This window comes from Sarcophilus harrisii, chromosome 2 (assembly GCF_902635505.1).
Source record: "Sarcophilus harrisii chromosome 2, mSarHar1.11, whole genome shotgun sequence".
In the NCBI taxonomy this organism is placed as follows: Eukaryota; Metazoa; Chordata; class Mammalia; order Dasyuromorphia; family Dasyuridae; genus Sarcophilus; species Sarcophilus harrisii.
The window spans coordinates 658156709-658176178 of record NC_045427.1 but is presented as its reverse complement, the minus strand read 5'-3'; positions in this window follow the sequence as shown (position 1 = coordinate 658176178).

Sequence of the window (19470 nt, the reverse complement as noted above, 5' to 3'; positions counted from 1 at the left end):
AGAGAGCAAAATATTGGTTTTATCTATTGTGAAAAAATGTTCCTAATACTTTGTACTGTCAAAAGATTGACTGTCAGGATGCAGATTGGAATCCACTTATCTAAGATGTAGAAGATATTCCTCTTCAGAGACAAGGTGAACTAAATCTTTTTTTTTTTGGTTCCAATTCATATTTTGTGCTTCTGTGTATAAAAAGAATTACCCTTCCTCCTTAAGAGTCCTGAATTTCTTCCTCCTCTGCCCCCTACAGCCTACTGCCTTTCATTAACTTTATAAACCATTTTCTGGTGTATGGAAATTGTCTCAGCAGACAGAAACTGCTTTGTAATGCCCTTTGTTGCAAAGGGACTTTACAGGGACCAAATGAAAGTATTCCCTTATATTTATCCCTGATGTAGACCTTCATTTTCTCTTTGCTTTCTTGGAATCATCTCACAGGAATGAATTCTACCTTTAGTGAAATTACCCCTAATTGTTTTAATAAATTAATGATTGAAATTAATTGGCTCTGATAACCCAGGAGCACTCAGAAAGAGGCAAAACAACGCCCTCATTAAAATTTTAACTCAGACCCAAGATGTAGGCAAGTTTCCGTTGCTCACTTATGTGATTTTTCAGAGCTGTACAGAAGGCAATAGGGCTCACTAGGGGCCATAATGAAAATGAATATTTTAAGCACCACAATGGGCTTCCTGCTCCAATCCACCCCTAAATGACTCACTAGTAAAGTTCCACTGTAAATGCCAACCCGGCTACCGATGCAATTGTAAACCCCAGTGACTAATCAATAAGACAAGGCTTTAGCACAACAAATGGGCAGAAACTAATGCCTTCTACAACCTACATAGACCACAATTCTCCAGATACTCCCTAACGCTGTCACCATGGCTCAAACCACGGCCCAAATGACCAGAAAGGAAATGTCCTTCCTCCTTGAGATTCCTGGATTTCTTTCTCAGCTCTGGTAAAAGATCTGATTTAAAACTAAGGCAGTTCCTGTAATTCTTTAAAAAGCCTTAGTTCTCGTAAAATGATGACTGGTCAGAATAGATGTGCTCTGTGAAAGCTGTCAATAAATTGAAACAAATCCACTAACTTCCAGAACTCAAGATGTAATGTATAGGGGAAAACATCCTGGACTTTGGAAATCTCTTTGAAATTAGGGGACACACTGGAACCTCTGATGATGAAGTGTGATCACAATAGCTTGCTCTACCTGAGCAAACTTACCTTTCCATCATACAGGTCTGCAGGGAAATCTGTTTCTGCACCACAAGCACTGGTATGATTATACCTGGCAGATAGAAATATGAAAAGGGCTATCTCATGACAGAAGGGAGAGAGGGAGGGAAAGCTGAGCATCCCTAGAATTTCCCTCTTTCAGGACATGTTTGCATGGAGAGGGATTTTCATACAAAATCATTATAACTGTTTAATCTACAGTGTCCATTCATTCTCTCCAATGTCTTGTTATTGTTGTCCTATTGCTATTATTCTGTTTGATGGGATTCTACGAGAAATAATCGACTGACAAATTGCCATCCTTTTCTATTTAACGTTTACTTCTATTCAACTACACTGGCCTATTTGCCATTTTTCACACTGGACATTCCACTTTCTTTTGTCCTGCTGTCTGCCATGTGAAGAATTCTCTCACCCATCAGCTCACTCTCTTAATTCCCAATTCATTCAAGGGTAAGCTCAAATCCTACTATCTGCAAGAGGCCTTTCCTCATCCCTGAAATAGAGAACCTTGTCCTTCATCTACTTCGAATCTATTATGTGAACACCAAATTTTGCCATGTTTACTCTCCCACTGAAATATGATTTTTAGAAGCAAGAAACATTTGCGGTTATGTCTTTCTTTTCATTGCTAGCACTTGACATGGTGTTTGACACAGAAAAGTAATTAATCATGTTTGCTTATTTGTTTTCTAATTGTTTTGTGGAGTATTGTGTAGGTAGATTTTGAAAAAGTTTTGCTTCGTTTTTCTTTGTAATTGAATGTGATAATTGATTGTTAACTCATCTTTTGTTGGTTCAGATCCTTCTCAACATTTTGTGGTTCAGTGTTCCATTTGGAAAGTTATTGAGAATGTCCCAGTCTATTATGATGCTTCAGTTCCAATCTAGGTTATTGATTGAACTTTCCAGGATATTTGTTTTGAGGTCAGTATTTTTTTTATTTCAATTGTCTGATCTTTTTGAAGTAACTATGATAGGAGAGATCCAAGAAAAAAGTCTTTTCTATTGTTCTTTCACATTTGATGTTATATGGATGGTTGCACAGATGTTTGTTGATAGTTTTATACATTGTTATATTATCCCTAATAACAAAAGAAACAAATCTATCATCACCTAGGAACAACTTTCCAAAGATAAATCTCTCTTAATGAAGCTAGGTTGATCATCATATAGTAATCTATTACCAAGCACATACTTGCAAGCAAAAATTGTGAACAAATATATTTGGGTTTTATGATCTTTTGAATTTATATGTGTTATCAATGAAAAAGAAAAGGAGAGGGAAGGGAAGGGGGAAGAAGGGAATGAGGGAAGGAGGGAGGGAGGGAAAGAGGGAAGGAAGAAGAAAGGAAAGGGAGGGAGGGAGGGAAAATAGGAGGGAGGGAGGGAGGGAGAGAAAGAGGGAGGGAGGGAAAGAGGGAAGGAAGAAGAAAGGAAAGGAGGGAGGGAAAATAGGAAGGAGGGAGGGAGGGAAAGAGGTAAGGAAGAAGAAAGGAAAGGAGGGAGGGAGGAAGGAAGAGAGGGAGGGAGGGAGGGAGGAAGGGAGGGAGGGAGGGAGGAAGGAAGAGAGAGAGGGAGGAAGGAAGAGAGGGAGGGAGGAAGGAAGGAAGAGAAGAAGGGAGGTAGGGAGGAAAAGAGGAAGGAAGGAAGGGAGAGAGGAAGGAAGGAAGGAAGGAAGGAAGGAAGGAAGGAAGGAAGGAAGGAAGGAAGGAAGGAAAGAAGGAAGGGAGGGAGGAAGGAAGGGAGGAAAGAAGCAGAGGGGAGGAGAGGGGAAGAGAAGAGAGGAGAAGGGAAGGAAGGGGAGGGAAGGGGAAAAGAGGAAAGGGGAAGAGACGGGAGGGAGGAAGGAAAGGGAGGGAAGGGAAGAAGAAAAAGAAGGAGGGAAGAAGAGAGGAAGGGAGGAAATTGTTATGACCAAATATTTTGTACAGATAGTTGTGGCCAACAATTTTATCTGTAAGAGTGTCCCAGCTACACAAATGTCTCTTTGTTCAAGTCTCCAGGCTATTTCAGGCTGACATTTGTAGCATAGCCATTGTACAACTGTTAGTTTTGTGGGCACCTGATCATTTTCTCTAAATACTTGAGAGATTCAAAATGTGAGCATTCCACAAAAATACAGTGAAGTTTCTACAACTTCATGGCATAATCTAAATTGGTCAATAAGTCTGTAATCCTACAAAATCACAATTTGGTGACAATGACGTGATCCTTAATGGTTTTCCTAGAACCCACATAACTCAACTATTTGTTTAATGTTTATCAACATACCATGAACTGAGTTCATGAGTTCGAAACATTGAAGACCTTTTGATTCCACATTTGTCTAACAGTCATTTCATAAGGTCTTGTACTATACATACCCAATAAACCTATATAGTTTTACCGTACTTTTATTATAGCAAAGAAATTGAGGGGGAAAGAGGGAAAGCAAATTATAGCATATGAACATAATGGAATATCACTGTGCTATATGACAAATATGATAAATACAAGATTTGTAGAAAGATCTACACAAACTAATACAAAGTATATATAAACCAGAAAAACAATATACAAAATGACAATGTGAATGTAAAGAACAATAAAAAAATCAAAAGTGAATATTATTATATTACAAATAACAAGCATGGTTTGACATAAGAGAAGTATGAAGACAACAAGATGCTTCTGCGGGAATGTGAGGCCCTGAATGTGGCACATCACATATTTTTTCAGATTTTTTTTTGATGTGCTAATTAGATTTGATGATTTTTCTCTTTTTTTGTCTTTAAAAATATCTGTTATATGAGATGGCTTTTCAGGAAAGAGAGGGGAACAATAGCCTTGTGGAATTTCGGTTACATTACAAAACAAAATACATGAATAAAAGTTATTTTTTATTATAAGAAAATCATTAAGACTAATGTATAAGTATTATTTCTTAATGAACAAGTTTTAACTTCAGGACAGCAGTCAATCTTTTAACAAGTTCAAGTCTAACTTCTCCTTAATTATCTTACATACTAGAGAAGGAATCACCTTCATTCAATTTGATTTCTGGATTCAGATTCAATAACCTGATACTTTCTTTATTCTTCTCTGGTAGACATTAAGAATTTTAGACTTGCCACATCCAAATGTTATTTTGATACTGTTTGAGAAAATTTTCATGAAATAAAGCAACTGTCTAATGCGGTTTTCTTTTTTCCTCAGTAGACCCATATACCCCGTGTACATTAAATGATTAATGAGATATTTGGGAATATCTCTTTCTAGGACTTGAAAGCCACACTGTACTATTGTAGTTAGAAATAATGATGAAGGTAAAGCTAAATCAGAGATACCTTCCATAAACAGTATTCATGAAACATATTCCATTTTATCTTCTATCCATCCATCTTGACAACTCTTGACAACTTATAGCATATTTTGAATAGAAAGTGATTTCCCACATGGACCTGAAATATTCTTTTTTGGAAAAAAAATTATTTTATTTGAAAAAAACAGAGTAAGAAAAAAAAAGAAACACAGAAAAAAAACACAAAACAAAAGTAGAACATCAGGGAGGATTCAAAATATATAACAACAAATTACCAGATCGAGAAAGTGCATATATTAGGTAGAAGAAATTATATTCATAAGTGTACATTTTTCTTTATTTCCTTGTAAATTGTTCTTGGGTTCTCTGTTGTGTACCTTACTTATTTTTCCTTTTCCCCCTTTCATCCCCCAAGCAAGCTACAATTAAGAAAAGATATACTTATGTATACATATGTGGATAAATATACATATGCACACTCACAGGCACACACCCCATACATACACATACATTTCTTTTCTATCCCTGCTGAGTCTTTAATTAAATTCTGCTTCATAACTTGCCTTGCTATTACTTAACCTTCCCCCACTCAATGATCCCTCCTTTGTCTTCTTTCTTCATCCTTAGCTTCCCCATCTGCCCATCCCTCCTCCCTTATTTCTTTTTGTTTTGTTTTGTTTTGTTTTCTTCTTTTCTTTTTTCCCCCCAGAGGTAATTGGGTTTAAGTGCCTTGACTAGGGTCACACAGTTAAGAAGTATTAAGTGTCTGAGGCCAAATTTGAACTCAGATCCTCCCAACTTCAGGACTGGTGCTCTATCCACTGTGCCACCTAGCTGCCCCCCTCCCTTATTTCTTTATAGATTTTTGAAGGGTACTCTATCCTTCATGGTATATATGTAGTATTGGCTATTGAATCCATTCCTGATGTGAATAGGTTTTCAGAACTATGAGCCCTTCTCCCTCCTCTAACGCCTCTGTGTCCTATGCACCTTATTTATATAATAACACAATTACTGTTTTTACCTTAACTCTGCCAACTTTCTTTTGAGCTATCTTATTATTGATGTGAATTTTAGACATAAAGTACACATTTCCCCATGTTAAAAAAAAAAACAATTTGTCCATGTTTAAACAGTTTGTCCACATTAAGCTCCTTAAAATTGATCTTTCATATTGACTCTTAATATGTTAAATTTTCTGTTAAGTTAAGGTTTGGTTGATAGAAAATCCTAAAAATCTTCAAGTTTATTGACTAGCCATTTTTTCTCATTCGATATTATAGAAAATTTTTCTGGCTAGGATATTTTTGGCCACAGGCCAAGTTCTTTTGATTTTTTGTAGATATGATTCCAGGACCTGTGGTTTTTTATTGTAACTTCCAATAATTCTTATACAATTCTAATTTTAGTCCTAGCATATTTGAATTTGCTCTTTTTCTTGTTTTTTTTTTCTGAAATACTCTTGATGTGACTAATCCATTTTACATATTTGTAGTATCAATGTATCTAAGACATAAGCAAGGACCTGAGCCAAAGGTTTTGCAGTAATCAATAAGTAATAGAAATATTTGTGGTTTTCAAGTGGTTTGTTCAATAATCATTGGACCAAAAAAGTCCAAAGAGTTGCTGTTTTTACACCAAAGAATTGTTTTTATTCTCAAAATAATATGTATTTATAATATAACTATGAATCTGGAGTAACTCAAGTAGTCACTCAAATACAATATTAAAGTATTACTTTGTAAAAGTAATAAAAATATCATTTCCCTGTATTTGGAAGAGAAACTGATGCTATATCTTTTGGAAATAAACATGTCATCTGTTAAAAAGAAAAAAGATGGGGATTGATACTTGTTAAAACTAAGAATCATGGATCCCATCCTGGCCAGTCCATGTCCAGTTCTATTAAGGACCATGCCTAAGTGAACGGGCAGGTCAATTCTCTGAGAGCCTCCACAGCTGTAAATCATAACACTTGAAGGAGTTGCAAAGTAGCCTTTGCTGACACAGGTGTTCTTTGTGGATTGAGAATGAAATAAATTAGAGCCAGAGGGAAGAGGAGACAGGTCAGAGAATGCAACTGCCTCTCAGTCTCCTTGTATCATCGTCATCCTCTCACATGAAGCGATCCATTAAACAGGTTTGTTAGCCCTCCAGCAGCCACTGGCAGGTGGATACCGTATCACAACACAGTTCTACAAAGGAAACCTAGAGTTCCAGTCACTTCCCTTCTTAGAACTGTCCAGTCATTCATTACACCAACAATGTACAAGCTTTGAGTTTTATATTTGAGCCAACTCACATTTTCATTGTGTACTGGACTTTTTCCAACTATATGGACAGACAGAAGTTTGATATATCATGCTTCTTTGGGTCCCACTCTATCCCTCTCAGCTTTCTCTTTATTTACTTCTCTCTTCTATAGTATAAAAAATAGTTGATATTCTATAGTATTCTGTAATAAAGTTGGTATTGTTTGTGTTGATGGCTATCAGATAACTTATTTTATTCTTTGACTTGCTTTGGTGTCTTAGGTGTCATACTGAACAGAGTGCTGAGCTTCAGGTCCTTCCTAGCTGTGTAACCCTTGGCTAGGCTCTCTTTGCCTCAGTTTACTCAACTATAAAATAGAGATCATAACCACACTTAGCTCACAGGATTGTGCTAATCCTCCGAGATAATATTTGTAAAGCATTTGGCATAGTTTCAAGCACACAGTAGACACTAAATAAATGTTTATTTCTCACTTCCCCTTTACCCTTGTGGGCTACTTCTTTCCATTTGTGAACAAAGAATTAGATAAGCATTTACTTTCTCAGTTTCCTTCAATATATTTGCTGTTGTTGATGTTATGATTGTTGTTGTCATTAATCAAGTGACATGATGCTTGCATTTTCTACTGAAAAAAGTTTAAAGATAAAATATTCCTGTGCCTGATCACGGGTCTTCAAGAGTTTCTCAAGCCGTGTCTGCCTGGGATGTGAGGCCTTTCCTTGGGTCTGTCACCAGAAAGCTCCAGCTTTCTTCTTCTGGTTCTTACCATGGCCATGGCGCCTACATGAGAGGCAAAAATCTAAAATGCTACTAATATTGTTTCATCTGTAAAAGTTTGTGACAGAATGTACCCATGAATAAGGGTTAGATGAGATATAAGCTGGGAGAAAGACTAATCACTCACATTTGTGCTATTAAAGATCCCAAAAAAGCCCTTTGAAATTCCATTCCCAGCATACCCTTCCCCTTGTCAGAACCATTTGAGACCTTGCCATTATTTCTGCCGTCCCTATCATTTTTGGGTGGGCCTTGCTTGAAATGATGTTTAATATAAAGTTTCAGTGCCTTCAGCTTTTCACATTTCAAATTTAAGGAACTCCTCAAGTTCTACTCATTTCAACTAAGTTGGAAATAGAAATTAAGTCATTTCTAGTGATTGTTCTGCAATGCTTTGCAATGCCTTGGGAAACTTGGAGCAGAAAACAAGGGGAAGCCCTGGACTGTAATTGTTAGCATGTGATTCTCTGATGTGTCTGTGATGCTTGTGGGATGATGTAGTATGAGCCCCTACACCATGTCTTCATGTCTTCAGATTATTTCGCTGGCTTACTTTTAGAGATAGAGACACACACACTATAGCATTTCCAGCAGGAGGAAACATGAGTCTTTCTGACTTGCCTTCTCCTGTTTTGTCTCCATGTGGTACCAAAATCCAAGGAAGTACTATTCACTCCCCACAGTACTCCCTGTGTCTATCAGATCATTAGTTCTTGAGCTCAATTCATCTCTACCATGATTATATTTCCATACACTTCCTAGATTTGTTACTATTTGACTTGATGAAATTTGATATTTAGACGCCTCTATTCTTATATGAGCCTGTAGGGAGTAAGGACTATATCATTTTGGGGTTTTTCTTTTTTTGTTTCCTTAGTGATCGTATAGTCCCTTGTATACAGTAAATGCTTAATGAATGCGCACACACACATACACATACATGCATGAGTCTTTGTAAAGCACAGGTAACAAAGAATTCTCTGTTCTCATCCTCAGGATCACTTACCACTATGATCCATCTTACTTCCCCACTCATCCAAGCCAAACACTTCAGACTAAATCCCTTCCACTTCCATGGAGAATAAAAAGACAGACCTCTGCCCTAGGCAGCCCCAGCAAATCCAGGATGATAGGTGAGGGTATCCCCCATATTCTCCCTCCCGGTTAGACCTGCTGGAGGGGGGTAGGAGAGATCAAGCACCTCACACAGTCCTGGGCTCGGACTTTGGTCCCAGGATATGTTTCCAGCGCACAAGTGATCCTCAAACATCCTGGGCCTGCAGTAGTTTGCCCCTTGACCCTTATTTCTTTCTGTGAGAATAGCTGCCAGGTGTATAGATCCACAACAAAGCCAAAGACAGAGACTCCCTGTCTTCAAGGACTCACCATCTAATAGGGTAGGCAAACTGCCCTGTGTGAAGAAGATCCATGGAGAGGACAGGAGAAGAAAGCTGGGAGAGCACCGGCATTAGGGGAGAGCAGGAGGGCAATCTTCCCCAAAGCGGGATTCTAGCTGAAAAGTTGGGTGGGGGGAGATAAGGCAAGAACACACAACTGGCATGAGATTTGCTCAAAATGCAGACCCGAGGGCTGGAGGGTCTTGCACCGGGACCCAGGAGGCCAGAGTCACTGGAGCAAAAGGCAGGAAGCAAGAAGGCTGAGGTAGGAGGGAGCTGATCACGAGGGGCTTTGGAGGCCAAAATGAGCCTTTAGACAGCAGGAAGCCACTGGGGTTTATTGAAGAAGGGGGGGCGTGGCTGGACCCAAGCTTTAAGATCATCACTTTGGTGACTGAATAAAGGAGGGACTCCAAGGGCGGGAGGGTAGACCCCCAGCAGCTGCTGCAATGGTCCATATGTGAGGGGACTGCAGGAGGGTGGGCAGGGTCTGAGGAGAGAAGAGGACATGTTCCAGAAATGTTGCAGAAAAAAAACAATGGAGAAGGGACTGTCAAGATCCAGTGAGGAAGTTGTAACGGGGATAAAATGCACTCACCGGGGTTCTTATGGGGAATCAGCAAGGTAATATGGGTAAAGAGGTTTAAAAACAATGTTCTAGAAAGGCAACCCCATCATTATACCCAAAAGGAAACGGGCCTCTAGAAGGGGTTGGACTTGGACCGGCTGACTGGTACGTCCCCATCATCACACACACAAGGACATGGGCCTCCAGAAGGGGCCAGACTTGCACCCAGGCCCTGATTTATGAAACAGGACCTTCCCCATCCCTGATGCTAGTGGGAATCCACTGGCACCAGAACGTACTCAGAAGAAGCTTCTTTACTGGCCCCAGACTTAGGCCACCATACGATTCGCTCATTCCTTCCCCGTCCTGGCTTAGTGGCAAAACCTATGCCCCGAGCCGCTAGTGGCTCCATTCTGAGACGGACTTCCATCAGCCCCGGACGGATCTTGCATGATCAGTTTTCTCCACTAGATTGTGGCAGGACCTGTCTGATTTTCCACATTGCTTACCATAGGGGCTGGTATGCAGTAGGCAGTTAATAAATGCTGAATGGCAGCCTGTGGCTGCAGAAGCTCAAATGGGGATTTCAGTAGGCAGAGATTCGTGGCAAGGTAGCCGTCACACCTGAAGTCACACACTGACTCAGGTGTTTTGATGGTGCCCTGAGGAGGTGTCCTGATGCCGATTCCTGCCTGCCTGCCTTTCAGTGGGGGGCTAAGCTGTTAATGTTCTCTCTGCCTTGGGTCACAGAGCTGCTCAAAGTCTATCTGTAGAAAGTTACCACCACATCCAAGCTTAATTAAGAGGAAAAAATTCTGATTACCCACAATTCCTAAGACCAGTGATCGATATTCATCATCTGTCAACAATAAGAATATTGATTCCAGATGCAATTTAATAACATTGATTTTTAATGCGCTGAAGCTATCTCAGCATATTTTAATGGCATGTCTAGGCACATACATAAATTCATCTCTCTGACTCCCACAATCCCCAAGACAGAAGAGACCGCCCATGGAGCTCCATGAAAGGGGTCTCTGGCCTTTCCTTGACACATCCCAGCCCTGGGGCACTCACTGCCCCCCAATTCTACTACAGCTTCTGCAACTAATTCTACTCTCGGGTGGCTCACATGTTCAAGAAGGTTTCTTTAGGGCCAGATTCACTCCAGGAAACTCTCATCCATTTCTCTGCTCTATCGTGGGGTCAAAGTCAGTTCTCTTGGCAATCCTTCGTGTACCACGGTCATTTCCCTTCCTCCCAAGTCCTTTCTTCTCTGGCTTCCATGTCTATAGCAAACAGCTTGGTAGCTGAGAGCCAGGGACCCAATCCACGATCAAAATGGGAGCAGAGGCCAGCCGGCCAGTTAGGGTCAAACCCTTTTCCTCTGCAAACAAGAGAAAAGGGTATAGTCCCCTTTGCCAGTTGTTCTCCCAGAGCCCCTTTGTGCTTGAACTATTTACTTCCTCACCTCCCACATGGCCCTGGCACATCCTTTGTCCCTGAGTGATGGAAAATGGGATGATCTGATGTTCCTGACTCTGCCCATCATCTCTTGTCATTCTCCCCTCCTGAAGTGTCTCCTCTCCTACACTGAGGTCTCCTTTCCAGTCACTCCTCAGGCCATTAGGCTCTGAGCTGTTGCTTTTTTCCCTCAAACTTCCCATTAGCAGCTACAATGCCACCTTGTCTTCAGCTCTCCACCCAGTTTCTCCATTTCTGACTCCGTAAAATCCCTACCATCCTGAGCAAAGTCAGAGGAAGTCTCACAGAGCAAATTCAGATTATTCAAACTCAATGGGATCCATAGTGGGGCAGGAGGTATTAAAGAGCTAGGAGTGTCAGGGCTGAAGACCTTGCAAGATCGTGCCATAATAATAACTAGCATTTATATAACATTTCAACATATGTGGAATATGTTAAAATATAATTTCATTTGATCTTTATAAAAATTCTAAAATCAGGTACTATTATTAGTCCTAATTTATAGATGAGGAAATTGAAGCAGACAGGTGAATTGATTTGCCCAAGCTCACACCACCAGTAAGTGCCTGAAACTGGATTTGAATTCAGCCTCCCTGAGTCCAGACCCAGGACTTTATCCAATGGGCCACCTGGAATTTTTTAAAGGGTGTTTATAAGGTAGCATCTGTGATTCCATTCCATCCTGAGGGCATTTCATCACCTGTCCAGGGTTCTCCTCCAGGGGCTGTCATGGCAGGAAAAGCATGTTCCCTCCAATCAGGAGCCATCTGGTGACTCCCAGCTGGTAAAAAGCAGAGGCTCCTGATTCTGGGACCAGACCAGAGTTTTTCTAGCTTGGCCCTGGTTAACACATTCTCTCCTCCCAGGCTGGAGGAAACATTAGGGCAGGATCAACATGAGGAACGGCCCTATTTTCACCCCAGTGGACTATGGATCATCTCCATCCTGACTGGCCACACTCCAAAGCATGCTAAGCAACCTTAGGTCCCTCCAGACTCCTGGGTGGTTTGCAGCTCAATAAGAGCTTTTCAAAGAACTGCAACAGAAAACCTATTAATTGGCTCCCCCCAATCCAGTCCAATAAATAATTATTAAATCCCTACTGTATGTGAAATACCTGTTGGTGGTTAGGATAAAACCACAGTAATAAATACGATGCCCTTCCCTCTAGAAACTTAGACTCAGCGCGGTGATGCATTGTGCCCATCAAGCTTCCACATGATATTTGCTAATAATTGTATCTCTCTGGGAGCGTTGCTTATAGGTGCTGGGCAGGGCCTTGAATGGCGTTCCAAGGATCAGCTGTGTGACAAGGACAAGGGGCAGGCAAATACAATACCTAGACGGAAATAATGAAGTTGTTAATCTAGAACAGAGCACAAGAAGGGATAAGCTTCATTTAACAAGCAAACTGTGGGGGAGCTTGGAGCCAACGGACTTGGTGAGCACAAATGTTATGTTCAGTTTCTGCAGTGGATCTCCCCCGAGGAGAAAGAGAAAGGGTACGGAGCCTCCTGCTGCCCACTGCTAAGCTAGCATTTGTTGTTAAAAGCTGGGCAGAGGAGGACTTAACACGCAGGCTTTATTTCTACTTCTCCCCGCATCCACGTGTTCAAGATCCTGTATTTCTGTCTCTAAAAACAATTATCTTTGCTGTCGTGCAGGTCTACGTTCAGGGATGGAAAAATGATGAGTTTGGCTGGCATGTTTACCCATGGTGCTGATGTTGTCTTCGGCATTCAGAAAGAGTTCTAATATTAACTGGGTTTATGACAAAGGGCAATTCCACCCTAGATGGATGGGATAATTCCATTATTTCACTAAAGCTGCATTCACAGAGTATTTATAAATATTAAACAGTACAAAATCTTCCAGCTACTCTTCCCTGGGTATGCAATGGGCTTTTTTTTTATTTCCATCTTGCCTCCTTGGAGATTTACAAAAAAATCAGCTTAAAAGCCAGTCAGAAAATGTGTCATCGCCAAAAGAGAACCTCTGCAAAATGGAGTCCATTGGAAAGCGTTTATTGGCTAATAATTGGGTCAAACTCAGTAGTACTTAAATTGATAAGAGCAAATTTGAATTCTCTAAAGTATTAAGAAATTAACTTCTTTATTCTAAAGGTCTTCATTTTAATTTCGAGAATTTCCTTGATTTAGGATAGAGTGAAGCTTCCATTGGTTATAATAATAAAAGTTGCCCATTGTAGGGCACCTCAATGACAATAAATGCCTGTTGATTGACTTGGTGATATTTTGATGGCACTTGAGGGTTTTCAAGGTAATTTTGCTAGAAATATTCAATGTATGCCCTTCAGATGATAATGCAATAAAAATTACACTCATTAAAGAGCTATAGAAATAAAGATTAAAAATTAATTTGAAGCTAAATGTTGGTTGTTGTTCTTTGCGCTCAAAGATGATCAAAATAGCATCATTATGTTAAGATCAAGGTAGAGTGTGCCTTACTTGGCTTATCAAACTAATGCAAGCTTGGAAGGCTCTGCCCCCAGTCAGACACAAATAGTCCAGAGGAACATTTAGAGCAGCGATGGCTCTCAGTTTGTGCATCTCACATTTCTGAGCTACTCCAAGTCCACTTTGCTCATAGGGCTTAGCAGTGCGCATTTAGGGTTAGAGTCGGGAGGCAGGGTTAGGGTTAGGGTTAGGGTTAGGGTTACAGTCAGGGGTTAGAGTTATCTTTGAACAGAGATTCCGTTCTGGGTGGTATCTTCCATGTCTCATAAACAGTTTCAAAGCTTTTCAGGGAAACCTTGAGAGTGCCCTTGAATCACTTCTTTGGACCTCCATATGAGCACTTGCCTTGTGTGAGTGAGTTCCCCATAAGGAAAGTCTTTTAAGCAAATGTACATTTGACATTTGAACAATACAACAAGTCTATTGGAGTTGTGCTCTCTCCAGTGGAGTATGAATCCTTGGCAGTTTAAGGTGAGAAAAGACCTCAGTGTCTGGTACCTTTTCTTGCCAGATGATCTTCAGAGTCTTTGTGGGACAATTCAAATAGAGTTAATTCAATTATCCTTCGTATTGATGTCCATAATTGAAGTCAGTACAGTGGGCCCATAGCCTGTCAGTTTGATGGTCAGTGTAATACTCTTTACACTGTTTTCTTTCAGAACCTTCAAAACACTGAGCTAGCCTTGGCAAGGCATTGTCAACCCAACCTCATCATCACTGGGTATGTCCCTGGAGAGTATACTGCCAAAGTAAATGAACTTATCCACAGCATTCAAACTTTCTCCATTCGTTGTAACGGATGATTCCACACATGAAATAGTGCATTGTGGGTCAGGAGAGCACCTGTGATTTCTAGTTGTTAACTGTTGTACTAAAATTAGCAAAAGTAACAGGGGATAGATCCGTATTCTGTTGAGTCTCAGTTACAGGGGGTGAATGAGTCTGTGATCATCTGGGAGCAAAAATAAATCACCCACCAGCTCTCTCTCCACTTTAGGTTGGGCTTGTAGCCGTTTCGAGTTAAATAAATGACCATCAGTGTGGTAGCTGACCTCGATGCCATTTTCCTTCTTGTGGAAGCTGTCTCCCAACATCACCGAAATCATCCTGGCTAAAAAGCATGGGAGAAGCCTGTAGCCTCGCTTCCTTCCACCGGTGACTGGAAAAGTGTAAGAGCACTGTCCATCATCCAGGATCCAGGCAAAACTGGCAATCAAGGGAGAGATTAATAAAACTGAAGAACTACCAACCCAATCGATAAAACTTGGAGATGCTTTTTTTTAATAAAATAGCTTTAAAATCATTGGGATATAAAGCAACGGGAATTATTGCACAAAGTCCAAAGGGCTCTTTCTATGTCCTGAGCATGGAAGAATGAGAAACCTTAACCCTAATACTGAGGGGAAGGAGGAGATCAAGGGAAAGAGCATCCATGAAACTATTTTTCTTTGCACAGAAGCAACTGAAGTAGGTTCAAAGGGCAACATATGAAAAGGGCAGCTTTTGAACTTCATGTTGAACTTAATAAACCCTCTAAGCAACAAGCTACATATGAGATGGACAGTTTCCTACACAATACTGTTTTCCCCCTGATCACTGTATGTGAATTGTTTTTCAATTTGTTGGGTTAAGTTCCCAATAAGGAGGAAAAGGGATCCAGAGGTTTTAGTAACCTGAAGACTCAGTGTGAGTTGGCTACATTATTGTCATACTCAGCTTCCTTGAGGGGCAAAGCTCCCAAGAACAGCGTCATCCCACTGTATTCTGCTCTCCTCAGACTTCATCCAAAGTATTGTTCTCCATTCTGGACAGTTGGGTTCAAGAAGGCTCCCACTGGGGTCAAGTGGGATAAGTTTAATCCTTCTAAAAATAAGTTGAGAGCCATTGGAGGCTTCTCTCCCACCATCCCGAAATCCTATTAGAAGGATTAGACTTACCTCACTTGGCCCCAATAGGTAGAGCCTAGAAGCCAATAGCGGATGAGATCATTCGGGTCGACAGCAGGAGAGACTCTGGTAATGAGACGTTCCAGGGTGAGAGAAGCTGCATGAAGAGGGGGAAGGGTGCGAGCAGAGGATGGACAACTGAGCAGGTTCATTATTGAGGATCTCCTTCTGGGATGGGCTGGATCTCAGGGCCCCAAGGCCCCGCCAGCTTGTGCCTTCCCTTCCTCTGAGATGTTCCCAGTTTAGGAGTAAAAGGATCATCTAAACCAAACCCTCATCTTACAAACGATAAGCTTTCTCTCCAAGGAGATGTGACTTGGCCATGGTCCCCTGGGCTGCAAACAGCAGCTCCAGGTCCCAAGCCCACGGCCCTGCATGCAGGTGCCCCTGTGCCTTCAGCCTGGGGGAGTTGGGAGAGGGAGGGAAGGGCAGGGTTTTTCACAGGGTGTGGAGGGAGGGGCGGCTTCGCAAGGTGCCTCCAGGTGCCAGGTCCATGGCCAGGCCCTATAAGAGCCTCCCAAACAGCAGGGCCAGATCTTCCCTGCTCCTCTTCCCACAAAGAGGAGTTTGTGCGTTTAATTTGGGACTTTGAGGGGAATGTGGGCTGCAGCTAATGGAAGGGCTAAGTTATGATAGCGATGATGATGAGGAGGAGGAAGAGGAGGAGGAGGAGGAGGAGGAGGAGGAGGAGGAGGAGGAGGAGGAGGAGGATGAAGAAGAAGAAGACAATAATAGAGGGCTGCCAGGGCTAAGTACTGGGTTAAATGCTTTACAATCATGATCTCATTTGATTGGGCTTCCCCAGCCCTCTCCATAATTCTGACCTCGGTTGGGGAGGAGACCTCGCCGGACTGCTGTGGGCACCCTGAGAGGGCACAGAGGGAGTGAGGCACTCGATGTAATGGGAAGACTATTGGTTCTGGGTCAGAGGAGCTGGGCCCAATCACTACATCTAAGACCTGGGACCTGCCATGGCTGTTTCTGCTTCTGTAAGATGAGAGAAGAGGACAGGATTCAGGGATCTGAACTCTGCCAGCCAGAGCATCCCATGAATTCTGGGCCCAGTGGAAATGCCCATCGTTGTTATTGTGACTCATTATTAGGCTTTTCCCTCTCATAAACCTTTTCCAATGAGGCTCGCTTCTCGGACAGCGGCATTTCATGATGATACTTGACATTTCCATGATGCTTGTGAGCACACACATCCATGAGGTGACCCCATAAAAGGTGCTCTACTAATGAGAAGCCTGGACTCCTGCGGCAAAGTCACTGCTCAGGGCCCCACAGCGAGTCAGTCTCCAAGCTGTGACTTGTACCCAGTTCTTCCTGCCTCCCGTCTTTTCATCTGCATAGTCACTCCACCTCTAAAGATATGGACACAAAAACAGATAGATAGATAGATAGACAGACAGATAGATAGATAATTAAATAAATAAATACAGTGATAAATAAATGAATGAATAAAAAATGGACAGATAAATAAATGGATTGATGGATGGATGGATAGAGAGATAGATAATTAAATTAATAAATACATTGATAAATGAATGAATGAATGGATGGATGGATAGATGGATGGATGCATAGATGGATCATCTGCATAGTCACTCCACCTCTAAAGATATGGACACAAAAACAGATAGATAGATAGATAGACAGACAGATAGATAGATAATTAAATAAATAAATACAGTGATAAATAAATGAATGAATAAAAAATGGACAGATAAATAAATGGATTGATGGATGGATGGATAGAGAGATAGATAATTAAATTAATAAATACATTGATAAATGAATGAATGAATGGATGGATGGATGGATGGATGCATATAGATGGATGGATAGATGAATGAATAAATAAAAGTTAAAATAAAAAAAAAAGACATGGACACGCACTTTGGCATTTTTTCACATTCCCAGCATCTGAAGATACTTGACCGCTAAATGAGCTCAGAGTCTGAGCACTTGCCCAGACCAAAGGTTTCAAGCCAAGAATTTCTCATTAATATTCCCAATGTATTCCTTCATTAAAACCTGGGGCTATCCAATCCAGACAGAGGCACTTCAGAGCTGCACCCATTGTTCGAGGGCACAGTGGAATTGGAGGCTGCCAATAGTATGAGACGTGTGCAGTGACTTCTCAAATAAATTTTACATGTTTCCAATTCAACTCGAGGAACACTGTTAAACCCTGCTATGTTCCAGACCATGTGAGAGTTATTTTTAATACAAAAGGAAAAAAGAAAAAAGAATTCCCCGCCCATGACTTTCTACTAGAGATCACAACCTGAGCACTGATAGTGAAATATGAAGTGAATGCCAGGTTATCCAGAGTAATTCCAGAACTCAGAACATACCAAGTCAATGTGTTAGGAAGAAACAAAAAGGACCTGTGACAGTCTGGCTGTAATCCCTGTGCCAATCTGGCTGGGATCCCTGTGCCAGGCTGGCTGGGATCCCTGTGACAGTCTGGCTGGGATCCCTGTGCCAGGCTGGCTGGGATCCCTGTGCCGGTCTGGCTGGGATCCCTGTGCTGGTCTGGCTGGGATCTCTGTGCCAGGCTGGCTGGGATCCCTGTGACAGTCTGGCTGGGATCCCTGTGCTGGTCTGGCTGGGATCCCTGTGCTGGTCTGGCTGGGATCTCTGTGCCAGGCTGGCTGGGATCCCTGTGACAGTCTGGCTGCGATCCCTGTGCCAGGCTGGCTGTGATCCCTGTGCTGGTCTGGCTATGATCCCTGTGCCAGGCTAGCTGGGATCCCTGTGACAGTCTGGCTGTGATCCCTGTGCCGGTCTTGCTGGGATCCCTGTGCCGGTCTGGTTGGGATCGCTGTGCCAGTGTGGCTGTGATCCCTGTGCCAGTCTGGCTAGGATCCCTGTGCCGGTCTGGCTGGGATCCCTGTGCCTGTCTGGCTGGGATCCCTGTGCCCGGCTGGGTGTGATCCCTGTGCCGGTCTGGTTGGGATCCCTGGAGAGCACCCAACTTTTACACAGAGATCCAAAGAAGCAGCCAGCTATGCATCTGATGGGGAAATCAGAAGCCCTGGGTAATAGGGAGCATCTATTCTCACTCACCCAGGCCGGCGGTGATCGCCCAGCCCACTGAACACCAGAAATGATATTACATTATTTCTAACAAGACACAATGAGGTCATTTACTCTTTCCAAAATGAGTCACAAGGCAGGGCCAGAAACCAGACATCAGTCTTTGAAGATCAGAATTGCAGTTTCAGAAAGATCTGAGTACTTGTCATGGCTATCCGGAGCAGAGTTGTGGACATTACTGATCATTGCCCAAAGGCAGAGCATAGTAACATGCCCCCATAACTATGGGATTTTCATGTCCAGATGGGCTTAAACTGGAAAGGTCCCTTGGGCCTACAAGCTAATGGAGTGACCAGATGTTCTGCTGTCACCCTAGAATTATTTCAGCCTAGTTTTGTTTTGTTTTTCCTTCTACTTGACTTCAGACTTCATATACCATGATGAGAAGTCAGAGGTGTGCATCCTCACAGAAGCACTTTGCTCTAAAATATACTCATGCTTGTGTTAAGGGTGGCAGAGAAACTTGTTTGTTCATGTCCATTTAAATAGCAGCAAGACTGAGTCAAAGAAAAAAGGTAAAAAATGAGAAGCTCCACAGTCATTCCAAGCAAGGCAGGAACCAGAACTCAGGATGAAATCACAGGGATGAGCCAGCCCAGAGGTCCCTCAGGTTTGGGGTTTGGCTAAGAAAGAATAGTGTCCTTCCATCCTACCCCTAATTAATGCTTTTCCTGACAATCTTAATGGATACAGGAATCAAGGGGAAAAAGCTCCTACTCAAGGGCCAGAAATCTCCCCAGATTCAACTACTATCTCACAGGATTGTTATAAGCTTGCAATCAGACAATATCCAGAAGATAGCTTTTCAATAATGGTTCGGTTGATCACATTTTGAGTCATGTCCAATTCTTCATGATCCCATTGGAGATTTTCTTGACAGAGACACTGGAGTGGT